This window comes from Staurois parvus, unplaced genomic scaffold (assembly GCF_062004578.1).
Source record: "Staurois parvus isolate SC_StPar_1 unplaced genomic scaffold, SC_StPar_1.0 ptg000347l, whole genome shotgun sequence".
Classification (NCBI taxonomy): Eukaryota; Metazoa; Chordata; class Amphibia; order Anura; family Ranidae; genus Staurois; species Staurois parvus.
In genome coordinates, this window is record NW_028318143.1 from 15098446 (window position 1) to 15112753 (window position 14308).

Here is a 14308-nt window from a genome sequence, read left to right on the forward strand (position 1 = left end):
TGGGGTCACAGCTGATCAATATACAGTTGTGTTCGAAATAATAGCAGTGTGGTGAAAAAAGTGAATAAAGCTGAAAATCCTTCTAATAGCTTTTATTTCCATACACACAAATGCATTGGGAACACTACACATTCTATTCCAAATCAAAACATGAAGAAAAATATATCACATTTGTGTTGTTCCTCTAAAAAAATTTAAGAAAAGTGAATATTAGACTGTTCAAAAAAATAGCAGTGTTTGTATTCATCTTTACAAACTCAAACATTCACTATATAAACTGAAAAATGTTTGAAGATTTTGCTTTCCTTTCAATCACTTAATGAATATTTAGTTGTATAAGCACTGTTTCTGAGAACTGCTGTACATCTGTGTTGCATGGAGTCACCCAACTTCTGGCACCTGTGAACAGGTATTCCAGCCCAGGATGATTGGACTACATTCCACAGTTCTTCTCTATTTCTTGGTTTTGCTTCAGAAACGGCATTTTTGATGTCACCCCACAAGTTTTCTATTGGATTAAGATTCGGGGATTGGGCTGGCCACTCCATAACGTCAATCTTGTTGGTCTGGAACCAAGATGTTGCACGTTTACTGGTGTGTTTGGGGTCGTTGTCTTGTTGGAACACCCATTTCAAGGGCATTTCCTCTTCAGCATAAGGCAGCATGACCTCTTCAAGTATTCTGATGTATTCAAACTGATCCATGATCCCTGGTATGCGATAAATAGGCCCAACACCGTAGTATGAGAAACATCCCCATATCATGATGCTTGCACCACCATGCTTCACTGTCTTCACAGTGTACTGTGGCTTGAATTCAGTGTTTGGGGGTCGTCTGACAAACTGTCTCCGGCCACTAGACCCAAAAAGAACAATCTTACTTTCATCAGTCCACAAAATGTTGCGCCATTTCTCTTTAGGCCAGTCAATGTGCTCTTTGGCAAATTGTAACCTCTTCAGCACGTCTTTTTTTCAACAGTGGGACTTTGCGGGGGCTTCTTGCAGATAGCTTGGCTTCACATAGGCGTCTTCTAATTGTAACAGTACTCACAGGTAACTTTACACCTTCTTTGATCTTCCTGGAGCTGATTGTTGGCTGAGTCCTTGCCATTTTGCCTATTCTTCTATCCATTCGAATGGTAGTTTTTCACTTTCTTCCACGTTTTTCAGGTTTTGGTTGCCATTTTAAAGCATTTGCGATCATTTTAGCTGAGCAGCCTATTATTTTCTGCACTTCTTTATATGTTTTCCCCTCTCCAATCAACTTTTTATTCAAGGTACGCTGTTCTTCTTAACAATATCTGAAACGACCCATTTTCCTCAGAATTTCAGAGAGAAATGCACTGTAACCAGCATGTACAACATTTGCTGCCTTCCTTCCTTAAATAAGGGCAATAATTGCCACCTGTTTTTCAAAGAATGAATGACCTCACTAATAGAACTCCACACTGCTATTATTTTGAACATGCCCCTTTCAATTAGTGATTTAATTACACAGAATCAGCAGCATGCATGTCATGACTGTTGGGTCTGTTGGATTTCTATTACTCTACTACACCTGCTAGTAAATTATTTGCCATGTAGAAATATGATTTCTACCAAAAACAGTGATTGATCAGGTTAGTGATGTCTGACTGCTATTATTTTGAACACAACTGTGTAAATACATACACAACAGTAAACAGAGGTTAAGATGGCACCATCCTTGGAGGATAGGAAGATAGGAGGGTTCAGTTCCACTTTAAGAAAAGCCCTTGAGTTAAATGGAGTTAGAATGCTGCCCTACCTGCATTAACTGTAGAAAACAGGACTCCTACACTCACAATCTCTGAGCGTTATGAAAACCTCTGTATGGACTGAAGCCATCAGAAGCTTTCCTATGTTTACAATATAGGTGTGCTGAGGCTGTGGATTCTGTTAACAAAAAGGTAGGCCTCTATTAGAAATGTCCTACGTGGTTGACATAGGTGTATGAGCCGATGCAAACCCTGACTTTGAACTTACTTGCTGATTCTACCATTTCATCCTTTGCCTGTTACTAACCTCAGCCTGTATTATGAAATTAGTCCTCACCTGCCATTTTAATGCTGCCTCCACCTGCCTGTTGGCCTGTATTCAGAATCGCTACTGCTTGACTCTGCCACAACCCAGTGCTGCCTCTGGCATGTGCCAAACCAGGTTTCTGTACCCATCATCTTAAATGTAACAGACATCTCTGCATTGGCAGGGCCCCAGCTGCTTTTGGTTTGTCCATTCTCCAAGCCACTCCATGCCCAGGAGTGCTTGGTCTGAAGGTCCAAGGGAGGCCTCCCACATCATCGCATTCACCACCAGGAACATGACAGATTGTCACAATGTTACATAAGAAAGAAAATGTAAATCTGGATACTTCTGTCTTTTTTCTGTGACTCCTGCCCATCAACTTCTCATTACACAAGTGCCATTTACACCTAACTCCCCTACATATGGTGGGTCCGTCTGAACATAGCTCTTGACCGTTGACAGTAGCTGCCTTTTCCCCCCCAACATGGCTTGGTTTCAGAAATGGCAGCATGATGGCAACTGGTAGGTATCAGAATGCTTTTGGTAGCAAGTTAAAAGGAAAGGAAAGTGGCAAGAGACTGATATACAGTCAGGTCCATAAATATTGGGACATGGACACAATTCTAACATTTTTGGCTCTATACACCACCACAATAGATTTGAAATGAAACAAACAATATATGCTTTAACTGCAGACTGTCAGCTTTAATTTGAGGGTATTTACATCCAAATCACATGAACGGTGTAGGAATTACAACAGTTTGCATATGTGCCTCCCACTTGTTAAGGGACCAAAAGTAATGGGACAAGTGGCTTCTCAGCTGTTCCATGGCCAGGTGTGTGTTATTCCCTCATTATCCCAATTACAATGAGCAGATAAAAGGTCCAGAGTTCATTTCAAGTGTGCTATTTGCATTTGGAATCTGTTGCTGTCAACTCTCAAGATGAGATCCAAAGAGCTGTCACTATCAGTGAAACAAGCCATCATTAGGCTGAAAAAACAAAACAAACCCATCAGAGAGATAGAAAAAACATTAGGCGTGGCCAAAACAACTGTTTGGAACATTCTTAAAAAGAAGGAACGCACCGGTGAGCTCAGCAACACCAAAAGACCCGGAAGACCACGGAAAACAACTGTGGTGGATGAGCGAAGAATTCTTTCCCTGGTGAAGAAAACACCCTTCACAACAGTTGGCCAGATCAAGAACACTCTCCAGGAGGTAGGTGTATGTGTGTCAAAGTCAACAATCAAGAGAAGACTTCACCAGAGTGAATACAGAGGGTTCACCACAAGATGTAAACCATTGGTGAGCCTCAAAAACAGGAAGGCCAGATTAGAGTTTGCCAAACGACATGTAAAAAAGCCTTCACAGTTCTGGAACAACATCCTATGGACAGATGAGACCAAGATCAACTTGTACCAGAGTGATGGGAAGAGAAGAGCATGGAGAAGGAAAGGAACTGCTCATGATCCTAAGCATGCCACCTCATCAGTGAAGCATGGTGGTGGTAGTGTCATGGCGTGGGCATGTATGGCTGCCAATGGAACTGGTTCTCTTGTATTTATTGATGATGTGACTGCTGACAAAAGCAGCCGGATGAATTCTGAAGTGTTTCGGGAATATTATCTGCTCATATTCAGCCAAATGCTTCAGAACTCATTGGACGCTTCACAGTGCAGATGGACAATGACCCAAAGCAGACTGCAAAAGCAACCAAAGAAGTGGAATGTTATGCAATGGCCAAGTCCATCACCTGACCTGAATCCGATTGAGCATGCATTTCACTTGCTGAAGACAAAACTGAAGGGAAAATGCCCCAAGAACAAGCAGGAACTGAAGACAGTTGCAGTAGAGGCCTGGCAGAGCATCACCAGGGATGAAACCCAGCGTCTGGTGATGTCTATGATGATGTCTCTGTGATGTCTATGCGTTCCACACTTCAGGCTGTAATTGACTGCAAAGAATTTGCAACCAAGTATTAAAAAGTGAAAGTTTGATTTATGATTATTATTCTGTCCCATTACTTTTGGTCCCTTAACAAGTGGGAGGCACATATGCAAACTGTTGTCATTCCTACACCGTTCACCTGATTTGGATGTAAATACCCTCAAATTAAAGCTGACAGTCTGCAGTTAAAGCACATCTTGTTCGTTTCATTTCAAATCCATTGTGGTGGTGTATAGAGTCAAAAATGTTAGAACTGTGTCCATGTCCCAATATTTATGGACCTGACTGTATTAGAGAGGTAGTTTTAACATTCTTACTTCAATATTTTGAGTCATTGACCCAGAACACGCAGATAGGGACTCTGAGACCTTACTGATCAGGATGTATGCTCCATGTCAGCAAGTCAATAAAAATTGTCAGCGGCCTAAAATAACAGCCAGGCAACAAGTTTTTGCATTCTGCATTTGTCCATTAACAGGTTCACTTTAGAAAGAAACTAAATCTTTGACAATACACAAAAACTTTTAGCTGAGAAAGGAGCAAATACAAGGAATGCAAATCTTGTAACTGCAAGATCAGTTTGTAGAATAAGTGACAGGTACACTTGATGCTGAAAGGACAACTGTACACTGTGCAAAAAAAAACCCTCAACTTACTGGACAGTGCTGTGGAGCTACAAGGGAGAGGTAACACTACCACATCTGATAAATATATGCTTCTTTTAGGTTGGTGACTCTCCTACTACTGAGAGCGGTAAAAAAAAAAAAAACAGAAATTGAGTTTTCACTTCCAAAACAAGTCAGCAATAGAAGCTCCAACATTTCAGCACTGCATGTTCCTCATCAGCAACACGTAATATTTTAAAGTAATTCTGTGGCTAAAATTAAAGTTTAAAATAAAGAACCCCCTGCAAAGAAAACATACATATTTGCCAGCACACCACAGATCTCCAATATGGTTCAAAAGAGGTTTTTTATTCAAAAAAAGATCACATCACAAAAGAGAGTGCAATGTTTTGGAGCCGCACAGGTTCTCTTCATCAGGCATGTGACGAAGGAGTCCAGTGAGGCTCCAAATTGTTGCGCTCTCTTTTGTGATGTGATCTTTTCAGGATACAAAATTTTTTTGGACCATATTGGAGATCCTTGGTGTGCTGACGAATATGTACGTTTGCTTATGATGTTCTAGTCCCAGCTGGTAGTCGCTACAGCACCCTCTTTTGATGAGCCATACTTCCAGGAATGTATGCAAAGGGTATATAGTTATAGCCCCCCCCCCCCCCCCCGCAAAGAAGACAAGGTATCAAATCCTAGGTATCAAATCAAAGACAAGGTATCAAATCAAATTCCTGACCTCCTCCACTCTTCCTACCACTCCATCCCCCACAGCTATTTCCTCCTGTACCACTATCCCCTCCCTCCTAGATTGTAAGCTCCAAGGAGCAGGGCCCTCGAACCCCTCGTGTATCGCATTGTATTGTTATTGTATTGTCGCATGTTCTGTCTCCCATTGTAATGTACAACGCTGTTGGCGCTTTATAAATACTTTAGAATAATAATAATAATATTGATAATAAATCCCCTGCTGTCCATGCCATTGACGTTTACAGAAGTGAGGAGAAGCCACCGGCTGTAGTTCCTGCACAAACCATGAGTGTAGAGGGGGACTAAGAACCTGACACTCTGGGAAGTGTCAGATTCCTCATCAACTGATGCACTATATTTTTTGATCTGCTGCCCCCTACATCACTACTGTATCCTTTAGTGACAAAAGGGCCAGCGAGAGTAACCACAGAGCGCAGCAGGGGATGAGGAATCCAACACCCCTGGAAGTGTCAGATGCTGTAGAAGTTTCACCTGGCAATTTCTCAGCAGAGAAAAAAAAAGAAAGCGCAGAAGGAGACGTGTCTCCTTGGAAGGAGTCCTTAATCTGAATATTTATTCCTGTGAAACAGTCAATATAACATACCCTACTGGATAAAAAAGGTGAATATGAATCCTGTACCAGCTAAGATGTAAATACTGTTTTCAAACACTGGCTATTTTAATGTCCTGATTTTTTTAGTATGAAATCTGTCAAAATGATAAAATGAGGGATGATAGAAGCAAATTATTTTCATCTGCAAAACATATTTTCTGCTATAGTACAGAAGCACTTAAAGGACAGCTTTGCTTTTAAATAACATTTGAGTCATGTAATTGGCATACACCACCAAGCAAAAGAAAAATAGGTAACAATGAACTGGTAAGATCTGGTTCAAATGGAATGGGCAGTGGGTTTCTGAGAAAGATGGAAGGATTCCTGTCAGTATATAACAGTCAGTCTGTCAGAGAACCCCCTTACCCCCCCATACTGACCCTGTATGGATGTCTCTAAAGCAGGCCATACATGGGTCGAATTCAGAACAATTTTTCGATAGAAAATCGAAAACATAGTTTATTCTATAATCCGATGGTGCCACCAATGATTTCGAAAATCGGTCGATTTTCATGAATTTTCCAGTATGCCCAACAAAATGGGGAGGAACCACGAAAATTGGCTTGTGCCATTGCCCCACTAACAGAGCAAAGGTCGGCCGATTATTCTTAGGGCGTTTTTAGTTTTCAGGTTAAGAACATTTTCAGCAAGTACAGAAAATACCCATTGATCTTGCCAAGAATGCAGTATCATGTCACTTCCTGTGACCTGGACAGCAAGCAAAAGTATCTTATATTTCTTATGTAAAATTATTAATTCTAACATCCCCCATTGCAGTGGAGATGAACAACGGAGACATGATTGAAATCCAGCCTGGGTGGCAGCCATGGCTCCCTCCATAGAGGGTAGAAGAAGGCTTAGATCCCTTTATTTTCTCTTTGACACCCAATAATACAGGTTGTCACTGAGACAGCAAATCACATGGATCTTAAAGCGGAGTTCCAGTTGATTTAAAAAAAATTAAATAAAAGTCAGCAGCTACAAAAACTGTAACTGCTGACTTTTAAAATAAAGACACTTACCTGTCCCATGATCCAGCGGTGTCCTCCCCACGGCTGGTTTCACCAGCCGTCTTCTCTCCCTGGCGCAGGCATCTTCAGTGTGGGCACCAGGCTATGACAGCTTGCGTCTTCACAGCCGGGTAACCACTGTGCATGCGTGAGTAGCGCTGCGCTTTGTGAATGGTCTTCTGGGACCTGTCACATGTCCCAGAAGACTACGGGGAGGGAGGGGGGAGGACAGCTTCCGCTTCTGATTGCCTTAGGCCAGTGGTGGGCAACCTTTTTTTTCAACTGAGCCAAATCTTGCCAAAACCACGATTGAAATTTTGAGAGCCACATTTTTAAAACTGAAAATACATCCCCCATATAGTAATTCATCCCCCCATAGTAATTCATCCCCCATATAGTAATTCATCCCCCATAGTAATTCATCCCCCATATAGTAATTCATCCCCCATAGTAATTCATCCCCCATAGTAATTCATCCCCCATATAGTAATTCATCCCCCATAGTAATTCATCCCCCCCATAGTAATTCATCCCCCCCATAGTAATTCATCCCCCCATAGTAATTCATCCCCCCTATAGTAATTCATCCCCCCTATAGTAATTCATCCCCCATAGTAATTCATCCCCCATATAGGAATTCATCCCCCATATAGGAATTCATCCCCCATAGTAATTCATCCCCCATAGTAATTCATCCCCCATATAGTAATTCATCCCCCATAGTAATTCATCCCCCATATAGTAATTCATCCCCCCTATAGTAATTCATCCCCCCTATAGTAATTCATCCCCCCCATAGTAATTCATCCCCCATATAGTAATTCATCCCCCATAGTAATTCATCCCCCATATAGTAATTCATCCCCCATATAGTAATTCATCCCCCCCATAGTAATTCATCCCCCCTATAGTAATTCATCCCCCCTATAGTAATTCATCCCCCCTATAATAATTCATCCCCCCTATAGTAATTCATCCCCCATATAGTAATTCATTCCCAATATTAATTCATCCCCCATATAGTAATTCATTCCCCATATTAATTCATCCCCCATATTAAGTCCCCAAGTCCCCCCTGTGTCAATTCACTTACCTTTGCTCCGCGCGTTCTTCTCGCCGTGTTCCCGTGCCGTTCTGGTCTTCAGGGCGGACTGGGAGAGGAGTTCGTCACGCTGCCCCGCCTACATCCTGGCTGCCCCGCCTACATCCTGACAGCTGCAGAGTCCTGACTTTTGGGGTGGCCGCCCGAGAGGAGGGAGGGGGGCGGCCGCCCGAGAGGAGGGAGGGGGGCAGCGGCCCGAGAGGAGGGAGGGGAGCGGGCGCCCGGCACACAGAAGAGCCGCATTTAAGTTTGTAAAGAGCCGCATGTGGCTCGCGAGCCGCGGCTTGCCGACCACTGCCTTAGGCGATCGCAATGGTAGTAGGAGCGGGTACCTGTCAAATTTGGGTACCCACTACCCAGAGGTGCCAATCCTTAACGGGGAGTGGGAGACAAAGCATTAAAGCGGAACTTACCCTTTTGGGTGGAGCTCTGCTTTAAGTTGACCACATACAAATGAAATTTTGTTCAAGAATTTTCATATTTGGAATGTTAAATTCATTTTCTAAAGGTTTGTGAAGTCAAATTGACATTCAAACTGTGATGAGAAAATTCAAAGGATCAGGATAGAAAATTGTTCTCGAAAAAAAAAAATTTCTATCAGTGTATGTGGTTTTCATTTGGAAAAATCCTTCATACTGTAATGTAACTTGCTTAATACATCTGAAATTCCATTCAAGTAGCAGGTCTGGGCAACATTTTAAAGTGCTTTTGAATGAAATTATTTGATGCAACAATGGCAAGAAAGAATGTTCTGACAAATAGTATTTTTACAAACGTTGAATCATAAGAGGGTGACTCCATCGGCCATGCTGCAAAAGAAAGGAGCCACCTTGAAGTAGGAAACCTGGGGCAGCAGTTATGACACCGGTTTAAACTTGAACATAGACAAAGATTAAAAGATAAAGAAGCTGCATACCTAGTAAGTGATTAAGTCAGCTGTTGAAAGTACCTTTAGAAAGTGGTGGGTTTAAAATCACTTTAACTTCTTGCCGCCCGCCCACAATAAAAGTAGTGTAAGCGGACAGCAGCTGCAGGCTGGGTGATGTACTGGTACACTGCGACCTTTCCTTCGGGTTTTTGGGCATGCATGCACAGCCTATCGGCTGTGGCCAATCACACACAGAGTTCTGTGTTTACAAAAACACAGAATTCTGTGTACAGGGAAGAGCCATCTACCTGTTTCTTCTCCCTGCAAAGCAGGGGAAAAAAAATGTAAAATAGTAAAGTAAAAGCAGCACATATTACACAATGTTACACACACATTTAACCCCTTAATTGTCCCTAGATTTTAACCCCTTCCCAGCTAGTGTCATGAGTACCGTGTCAGTGTACAGTATTATCACTGATCACTGTATTAGTGTCACTAGCGATGTCAGTGTCAGTTAGTGACCCTCACAGACAGTATCTTAGCGCCAGATTGACCACCACCCTATGACAGTCACACCATAAGTCACTGATCACCGACTGCCATTACAGTATAGCATCATAGTTGGTAAATCCCAGTATATATACACACCATAGTTTGTAGACACTATGGGGTTTATTCACTAAAGCTGGAGAGTCCAAAATCAGACTCCCTTCTGCATAGAAACCAATCAGCTTCTAACCTCAGCTTGTTCAATGAAGCTTTGGCAATGAAACCTGGAAGCTGATTGGTTTCTATGAAGAAGGGAGTCTGATTTTGGACTCTCCAGCTTTAGTAAATAAACCCCTATAACTTTTGCAAAAAAACTGGACTATTCACACAAACCATTCTATATAACAAAAATCCAAAATAAATTCTAAAAAGAAGAAAAAAATATCTGTCATGGACATTAGAGGTTCAATTTAGAAGGACACAGTTGTCAAATTAATAATTCAGCTGGATACTAATGCTAGCCCTCTGTTTTTATGTTTTTCACCTTTTCCACAGACCCCATTTAAAGGTCACGCTTCTAAAGCCAGACTAGCCTGCCTATACCAGTTGTCATGCCGATGGAACACAGCTTTTTTTTTTTTTTTTTAATCTTCATATTCACTTTGTTGGCTACAGGCAACGTCTACCTTCTGTGTGTCTTAAAAGCAGACCTGCATGGATTATGAACCTTTCTGATGAACTGACATTACACGTCTTCCATGTAATTCACACAAAGCTTGTGAAATAAGCGCAGCTTTTAAATTGCTAATACGCATTGTGTCATATTGTGTTTTCACAATCTCCCCTAATTTGGAATCAGAAATTCATGCTGTGAAATGTGATGTCGAAAGAGGACTTTACATACTTTTCATACCCAATCAGTGAAGAGGAAGAACACCGTTTTGTTTATGAATTTAGGCTTAGTTCCATAAAGTATAAAATATGCAGTTATTTTTATTCCTGTGTATTATTTTCTACTTTTTCCCAACTTCTTTTTTTTTTTAATTATTATTACTTTACAGTTTTCTTTCATACATCATTTGTTTTTACAGGTTAACCCTGCTTGAAACCTAAGTGAACTTTCAGTTAAAATCAGCTACATACATTGCAGGTACATCAAACAATGTGTTTAATGTCTCTCATATTTCTCTTTAGAAATGATCCACAGAGTAGGCAAGCCTGCCACCTGCCAGTGTGTTACACAAAAGGACCCTTGCTTTTTGTGTGAAAGCAGTTATCTCTCTGCAGTGGTCTAATACACCGCCTGCTAAGTCAAAGCATGTCAGCCGCACATCTGAGGATAGATGAATATGGTGTGTATTTATTGATCCATAGGACACAAAGAACACCAGGACATGAATACAGGACCTGTTAACGCGTTTCACACAATCTTGTGCTTATGATTAACCCCCCTGGCAGTATTCCCAAGTGTAGCTCGGGGTAAACTTTCAGTACCAAAAGCGGTAACCCCGAGCTACACTCGGGATCACCCTGCAGCGTTGTTCCGGGATCCCTCATATACTTACCTTGTCCTTCGCTCCCACGATGTCCCTCCTGCAGCGTCCCCGGCCATCTCCTCCGGCCGATGCCAGCATCTGTCTTTCGTTCCCTGTGAGCATCAGGGCGATATTCACTAAATACACTAAAATCTCATAGTATAACATTACTGTATCAAACCATTTCACATACATTTTGTCCCGAGTGATAATGATTCGTGGGGAAATTCGTCATCAGACACTGAAAACGATTTTGCAACTAAGATCAGTGATGTGCGAACTTGGCGCTATATTTCAAATTTCAGTGTTTTTGGTTTGATTATATTATTGAATTAAATTTATTATATTATTTTTTATGACTATTTATTATATTATAATTAATGATTTTGTGTTTCAAATTTTATCATACCCGGGATGTTTACTAGACTCTTGTTCGGACAGATTTCAGTGAGTTATTCCTAAACATTACAGACCTATAATAAAAAATAACGACTTATTTTCATGCAAAAAAAGTACCGCTTTGAGCACAGAAATACTGACATAATCAGACCGCTAGGGAGGTTAAGCACGAGATCGCGTGACACACGTTAACAGGTCCTGTATTCATGTCCTGGTGTTTTGTGTGTCCTATGGATCAATAAATACACACTATATTCATCTATCCCCTGATGTGTGGCTGACCCTTCTTCCTGTTGCATCGTATGTGGTGGCGAGCCAGAGCCTTCACCTGTTGTGCATTGATCTGGATTGTTTGCCTGAGCGGTATACCTCTGTCCTTTGAAGTCAAAGCATGAGATTTGCTGATTGCAGAGCTATAGATCTGACTCAGTAAAGGACATATCAGACCTTCTCTTTGGGCTTTTCCACATTGTATTCACAATGCAAAATGCATACACACAGAATACAGGATACAGCGAGTTACAGGGGTTGGACAAAAAATGGAAACACTACATAATTTGTAAGTGTGAAACTGACGACATGTTTAGATTTGAAAGTGCAAGTGAGGTATCATTCTTTTGCTTCCTCGGTGAGACACCTAGCTAACTGGTGGGAAGCCTCACTTTCATCATTCACAATGTGTGCTGCTAGCAGGGGCGGACTGACAGCTCATGGGGCCCCTGTGACCTTGCCCAAACTCAAAAAAGCCTATGAAAAAGGTACCAGGGGCATCTCATGGGGCCCCCTACTAACCCCGGGCTCTGGGACAGTGCCCGAGTTTCCAAATGGTCAGTCCGCCCCTGGCTGCTAGTGATACGGAGTCATGTCAGAGCTTACTGAACTTCAAAGAGGGAAAATTGTTGGTGCCGCTTAGCTGGTGCTCTTGTTTGCTCTCTCATGGTTTGGTAAAGTGATTGTAAATGCTTTGCTTTTTTTTTTCTTTTTGGCGTTTTTTTTCTCAATAACAGATATACTTACCTGCTCTGGGCAATGGAATTGAACAGAGCGGCCATGAACCTCTTCTTCTTGGGTTCCCTGGTAGAGCTTCAGACTCCTCCTCTCTACCGAGTGCCCGCCAGAATATAGGCATGGGGGGTCCTCTTTAATGACACTGTTCAACAAATTTTTTTTTTTTGCCAGTTTTGGAAACAAAAGGATCCATTTATTAATGAATTTCACATTCTGAGTTCAAATATAACAATGAAATTTGTCAATTGGCTCTAGTTTTTCTGTAAACGGAAAGTTTTCTACTATAGGTGTAATGACTACATAATGCACAATAATTATATAGATAGATGTCTTTCCACAAATATAAAGCAAGTGATATTGACTACATAACAAAGCCTAAATGGCATAATATATTGCATAGGATTACCAAGAAAAATTATAGCCATAAGCTAAGTTGAATCATTTTAATACTTAGGATTCTCACTAGTTTTGTCTTCAGTTTGTGTCGGTTTTGCTTCTCTTGGCTTTTCTCTTGTATTCGAGGAAAGACGTACGAACATCACTTGCTAGGAGATTCCACTGTTGTAGTCTTGACCCCAAAAGCTCTGCCTTGTTCTTCGGAAGATCCAGGTCTCTGATAAGATCGCTCAATTCCACTTGTGTAATGAGGTGTGGTTCAGTGGGTGTGGATGGAAGAAAGTCTGGGTCATGTGAGGTTGACGGTTGATGACTACACGCTTCAGGTTCTTCCTCACTTGACTCAACCACGAAGGATTCTGGTGCTTTAGGAATTGGTAGCCCCTCTCCATGAGGAACTGGACGTATTGCCGATGGAATATTTGGATAGTGCACAGATAACTTTTTCTTCTTATTTAGCCCTTTTACAATTGGAGGCACCATACAAAAGTAACAATTACTAACATGATCTGTTGGCTCTCTCCAAATCATTGGCACAGCGAAAGGCATAGATGCCTTTTTTCCATTCAACCATTGCTCCAGTGCCGTCCCACAAGAATTGCAGCATATATGTGGTGCCCAGCTCTTGTCCTGGTCTCCTATCTTGCAGCCAAAATACAAGTTATAGGCTTTCTTAATCATTCCTGTTATCCTCCTTTTTTGTGAGATAAAAGTTATTTCACCGCAGATATAGCAGAAATTATCTGCTTTATTCACACAAGTTCGAGGCATTACTGAGTAGCCTATATAAGCATAAAACGAAATGTAAAGACGCTGTCGAACTACAATCAGCTACAGATACTGCAGCTTTTATGCAGTGAAGTGATGCAATTAAAGGCTAATATTGCATCATCTCAGTATACATGCAATTTTCTATTGGTCACCAGTATCAATTGCGCAATATGCAGCTGAAGTTGCATCATAATTTTGAATGGCTTACGTCATTAGATGGGTGAATATATCATGGAAACTAGAGCCAATCAACATTTTTTAGGGTCATTTTCGTTTTCAGCACCCCAAAATTATGTAAGATTAGCTAATTTTATGCCCAAAACTTTTTACCTGTTGAACAGTGTGATCATTCTTCCTCTGAAGACAGTTATTAGTTAGAATTGATCTCAGCCATCTCTGTTAACTACAGTCATCTCTCCCCATGTTATGGAGTGGAGTAGGTGTTATACAGCCCTAACACTCTCACCTTAGGCTAAGTTCAGCTTTGTCAGCAGGCATCAGACAGGCGTTTGGGAAGCGTTTTGTAACGCTTCTCAAATGCCTATGAAAATTCTGCACATGGCAGCACACAGTGCTGTTCACACTGAAGCTTTAGAGTCACGGCAAAATTGACACCTCATGTCCAGTCAGGAGGTGCTGAAGCCTCCCATTCAAGTCTATGGTGACGCTCCTCAAACGCCTGGCAGGCGTTTGCGAAGTGTTTGCGGAGCGTTAATACCATTAAACTTCATTATAGGCATTTGTGGTGCGGTTTTAATGCTT

The 14308-nt window shown here is 41.5% G+C and overlaps 1 protein-coding gene across 1 annotated transcript in view; it reads right to left on the reverse strand.

Moving 5' to 3' along the window:
* Positions 1 to 14308, reverse strand: part of RAB3B (RAB3B, member RAS oncogene family) — a 166950-nt gene that overhangs the window by 127670 nt on the left and 24972 nt on the right. The window lies entirely within an intron of this gene.